This window comes from Leiobunum rupestre, chromosome 9, assembly GCF_980474605.1.
Source record: "Leiobunum rupestre chromosome 9, qqLeiRupe1.1.hap1, whole genome shotgun sequence".
NCBI classification, from domain to species: Eukaryota; Metazoa; Arthropoda; class Arachnida; order Opiliones; family Sclerosomatidae; genus Leiobunum; species Leiobunum rupestre.
Window position 1 is genome coordinate 54269310 of NC_143392.1, and position 5592 is coordinate 54274901.

General features: G+C 35.6%; 1 non-coding gene and 1 pseudogene across 1 annotated transcript; both read right to left on the bottom strand.

Annotated features, from left to right (window-relative positions):
• Positions 1–731: 731 nt before the first annotated feature.
• Positions 732–834, bottom strand: LOC149930916 (U2 spliceosomal RNA; annotated as a pseudogene).
• A 1078-nt stretch (positions 835–1912) lies between these two features.
• LOC149930917 (U2 spliceosomal RNA) lies at positions 1913–2097 on the bottom strand. The gene has a single exon (XR_016476507.1). It is a non-coding gene; the product is annotated as a U2 spliceosomal RNA (small nuclear RNA).
• Between the last annotated feature and the right edge of the window lie 3495 nt (positions 2098–5592).

Genomic DNA, 5592 nt, shown 5'->3' on the forward strand with positions numbered 1-5592 from the left:
ACGACCCCTGTGTAGTAGACTAATGCCCTGCTTCGGCCAAAAAAGAGAACATTAGGGATGGTTTTAGATATTATTATTTTTACAGAGCGGTCGCCGTTTTTTAGTCCTTTTAGTTCGGGGTATTCGTCTAGTCTTTGAGCTTTGATGGTTCCGTAGTGTCTTAGAGTTGTTAGTATGGCGTCCCATTGGATCCAGGAGGGCAGGTTCTTGATGGTTAACCAGACACCGTCGTCGTCGATGCTGGTTATCGTGCAGGGTTTTCCATTTATAAGTACCTCCCCATAGGAGACAGCTTGCTGGAGGAAGGCCAGAGTGGTAAAGGTGAGTAGGTAGCAATTTTTACCAACAGGTTGAAGAGTCTCCAAACACTGTGGTCCAAGTTTTCCGTAGAAGGACCGAGCGACGTCCAGGAATCCGGCGTCGACTTCAAGTCGGGCAGTCCGTTTTTTTACCTCTGCAGCCATTAAGGCTGTGGAGAGGTCGTCGGTAGAAGGTAAGTCCCAAGAAGGAACGGCGTCAAAAGCTATTGGCAGGAATCAGCCAAGTCAGGATGCGGCGGAGTGACCAGGAACAGCAGCGACAGGTAAGTGTCAGCAGGCCCAGTACCAGGAACAGCAGCGGAATCAGGAACAGCAGAGGAACCGGAAACAGCAGCGGCAGCTTCAGAAGCAGGAACAGGAACAGGAACGTCAGGATACCGGCAGGTAAGTCAGCATCGCAGGAACTAGCTGTATAGCTGGAAAACTCGCTTGACGGCCTTTCGGCCAAGATTTCAGCGAAATAGCTGGGAACAGATACTACACTTTGATCTCAGCCAAAAGGCCGAGAAGCGATAACCGGCAAAGGGGGCTTTGGTGGTTGAAAAAGAAAAAGAGTGAGATTGAGCATTCATATATTTCATAATTATGTTTAAGCAGATTGCTCGTGGCTGGAGATGACAGCGTGTATAACCATCACGTCTGACCAAAGAAGGCAACTTCTTGATTTCAAACAAAAAGATCGACGGCCATCGAGCGTTTTCAGCCGTCAACGGTAATATCACGTGGAATACATTGGTTCTCGACCCATTAACGACGGTAAGCCGCGTCGAGTGGGGTCATTTCTTGGGAGGGAGGGAGACCACCAGGGAACACGGCGTGCCGGTGGCTGATCTCTTCCTCTCACCCTCTTTTTTTTCATTAACGGGGTATTTGAGTCTTTTTAATAAAATTTGTGTATTTTTAAATATTTTCTTTTACGCTGTTTCTAACTAGTTCGCCAAGGCGATAATTTATCTTCGGTTTTCTCTGGGTCTTTTTTTTAATAAGTGGCAACATGGAACCGTGCTTAATCGATAATTAGAAAAAGTAAGATCTTGATCATACGGGGTTTCCTCCTGCACGCTTACCAGAACAGCTGTAGAGAAGTGTCATGAGATATGGCACTACGAATTGACCGTGGTTGCCGCGTAGTACGCGCCCCGGCATCAGCAACACAAAAACTCGTTTTTTCCAAACCATCCCGCTTTTAACAGTCCCCTATTTCTACAGCGATAGTTACGCAATCCTCGCTAGGTAACTCGATGTAAATAACTTATATGGTGTCCGTTTCGAGAACGGAGTTACCATGGTTTGGGAGGGGGTAATTTTTTTAAAGGGGAAGACGTGTTGCCAACGCGAATGTCGAAAAGCGGCCGGCTGTGAACTCCTAATCATGTCTCCTGTTAGTAACGAAAGTGAGTTAAAAAATCATACCGTTGGTAACGTACGACAATTAAGGTAAAAATTACTAAACAAATCCGTCCGAATCCTTCAAAATGATCTACTAGCCAATGACGACTTTCCCTCTTATGACGTTAGGAAAATATATATATATATATATATATATATATATATATATATATATATATGGTGTTTGATTTTAGATTCATTGAGCGAGGTGGGCCGATCCTGGAAGAACTGCAATACCAGGCCAACCCGTGGCGGAGGTGGAGCAAGCTCCGACCTCTCCGCCGCCGTCCAAAAATAAGTTTAATATCTTGGGCCCCGATGGGACCCGTATCAGATATTAAGCTGATAAGAACAGATACTGAATTTGTTTATTAAAAAACTTGGTTACAGTACCCTTGTCAAATTTTTCCTGCTTATTAATTAATTTAAATTAGAGCAGGTCAGTTAAATATGAAATCATTAAAAACAATTTAGTGTGTATAGATAAAAGCGGGTTAATAATTTAAAAGTTTAAATTTTAACACTTGGTTTTTCCTTTTTTGGATTCTTTTTGTGGAGTTGGGCTGCGTTGACGTTTCGGGTTACCTTCGATGATATTGCTGATTTGTTCCAGGAGGTCGTCTATTTGTAGGTTTTCTGCGTCACTTCGGGAGGTAGGTAGACTGTTGAGTTGGTCGAAAAAGGTTTTAAGTTCGGTCATGGATAATTTTTTTAAATCGGGTTTTTCTCCTAATTTCCAAGTTGTAGGATCCCATTTGGGGCTGGTTTCAGGTTTAGCGGACTGTGGTGGTAATTTCAGGGCGTCGGCGTATTGACTGGTTTGGACTGGAGGTTTAACGTTTTTTCTGGCAGGTTCTGGAGACGTCAGCGTCCAGCTTTCTTCTGAGCTTTTTGATTCGTCGGCTGAGGTGAGTAGTGATTGATTTTCTTGGTTTGCTTCTGGGTCTTTTTCTCGAGTAGTGGCGTTGGAGGAAACAACCTCCAAACGAGTAGATGTAGAGCTTCTGGTGGTTGCAGGATCTTTGGGTGATAGTGCTTTTTTTTCTCCAGTTTTGGTCTCCTGAACACCCTCGGGCTCGTTACTTGTAGAGGGACCCGGGCCTTCAAACAGGACGGGCCGTCTTACTTCTACTGTCGCTCTCTTCTTTTCACACGTGGAAACTGTGTGACCTTCTTCGTCACAGTAGAAGCACTTCTTTGTAACGCCTTGGTAATATACCAAGGCACGGCTACGCCCGAAAAACATAACATTTGGGATAGATTTAGTCATTAGTATTTTAACAGATCGGTCACCATTCTTTACTCCTTTGAGTTGCGAGTACTCGTCATAACGATAGGTTTTGACGTTGCCATATTGTCTTAGGGTACTTTCTGACAAGAGTCTTACCAATCATAAATACATCATCTAATCTGGAATTTATGTTTAACAAATGGATAAATTCGTGTTTACAAAGGTTCTTTTAAACGTAACTTAGTGTATTAATTAAGTATATTTTTAAATTTGAATATCAGAGTTTTTTAATTTTAAAGTGTAATAGCTAGAAGGATATAAGACAATTTTTCGGAAAAATAATAACAATTTTACAAGTATATTTAATTTCAGGTTCCGAGTTGAAAATTATCTTATAACTGTATTATTCATTTTGAATTTTTGTTAAAAACTAAATTTGGAAAAAAGTTATGTTATCAATTTTATTCAAATAAGCAACACTCGTTAGTTGTAAACTAGATTAAGTGCTAAAAACTAAAACCCAAAATTTGATAGTAAACCATGATTTCCAAAAATTTACATATCAACCTCACCGAATGCAAAGTTTATCAGACAGTAAAGTGAGTCATAAAATCGATTGATTTAAAAGTTATTATAAATCCTACAAAATAAAGGTGTTTCGGGTAATTGATTTCTTACTATTTTGTATGATCGCTTAAATTTTAAATTTCAATTAATTTAGTTTTGTATTGTATTTAAAAATTAAATATACAATATTCATAATATTTATTATAAAGAAAAAATTTCCAAAATAATACAATAAAACCTTTAAATTAAACCAAATTTAAAAAATATATAAAATATTAAGAAATGATACATCTACATTTTAAGCAAAAAAATAAAATATTGTATCTATCTTCGGGGCAAACGTTTCTAATATTACGCAAACATTTAAAAAATTTCTTGTGGTTTCGGGCTACTATTTTTTGCATTGTAACACATTTTTCGTATACAGTACCTGTTTATTTATTTGATCTGCTTTAAAATACTAATTGTCTGATTATTATAGGACAAGAAAATTAACACTTATACGAAAATATTAGTATATTTTCTACTAAATCATGTTTAGATGGATTATGAATTAACCGTTTGAATAATACGTATAAGAATTAATCGTTATCGAGATGATTAGGGTTATATCAAACTTTAAATGCTTTAATTCGTAAAATATTTTAAACGTAACAAGGAAAGACTAAGTAACATTTACCCCGGAGAAAACAAAGCGCATTCTAGCCAAGGGCTGTACTATTAAGGAAACGTAATTGACTTCTTGTCGTTTTTACCTGAGAGTAAGAGTGATGGAAATGGAGCCAATCAAGCCTTTGGTAATACTGTGAGGTTAGTGGGTGGCCGATTCTGTCCACCTTGGTATTAGGCGATTATTAATGTATTATTTTTATGGTCCGTTATTCAGCGTTAACATTTCACCCCTATACGCTTAAATAGGATTTATTGACCGTCGTCTTGATTGTTGGCTACTGTTATAATTACTACAATGATTACGATATGTTTTATTTATTCCGAGAGATTGATTTGACATACACTTTACAGCGATAAGTTATTAATGCTTTAAATTTTATTAAAAATGGTGTCCTAGGTAAAATATTTCCAAGTCAAAAACACCCTTAGTTTAAATATTTTATTTAATTTAAAAATATAAACTTTATTATAACAGATTTGACATATTATATATTACATAGAGTTGAAATCTTTGAAAGATGATATAATTATTTTTAGTGTTTTTTAATGAAAATTATAATATAATATCGCATTAAGAAACATTTTCATAGAGTAGGTTTTTAATGGAATATGCAATTATCAATATAAAACTATCATTTGATATTATAGGTTTATGTTGTTGCAAATGTGATTATTAAATTTTAGAGTTATTCCACGTGAAATCATTTTTTAGTTATTACAACTACTTTAACACTAACACAACTTTGTTTATTTCAAATAATGTTTGGAATATAGACTATTTTCTAAATCTTGCAGGTTTTACTGGTTTTATTAAAAAATCTATTGCTTTTGGTCCCAGTTTATTAATATTTTGGTAAAGAATATTTTTTCACATACAACGAGACAACCCAAGGTGGTTCTCACTGATTTTGTTCAAAGTTGGGGAATAAAGTCCGAAATGTAACACGAAAACAATAAAGGGAAAATTACGCTAGACTTCCGTTTTGTTATGGAAACCAAAAAATGCTTCTGACAACTTAAAAAGAAAAGCTCATGGGAAAATAACAATGTTTAATTATCTGACAGATTAAAAAAATCCTATTTATTTTGAAAGAAATCTTGTTTTGTTTTGCAAATAAGCGCATATTAATGTATCTCTTTGTGTGATAAATTCGATATTATCATTGTTATTAAAAATTATGTCAAATTCATATTAAACGAGTAAATTTGAATACATTTGGGCAAATTAAAATTATATTGGGTAACTTCTTATATTATTGAATTAACTTAAATATTTTTTACTTGAATTCGTATTAAATTGGGAAATTTCGAATACATTTAGGTAAATTCTTGTATCTTGGCTAAATATAAAAATATTTTGTATATTTGATTTATATTGAATAAATTCAAATAATACTAGGTCGATTCAAATAT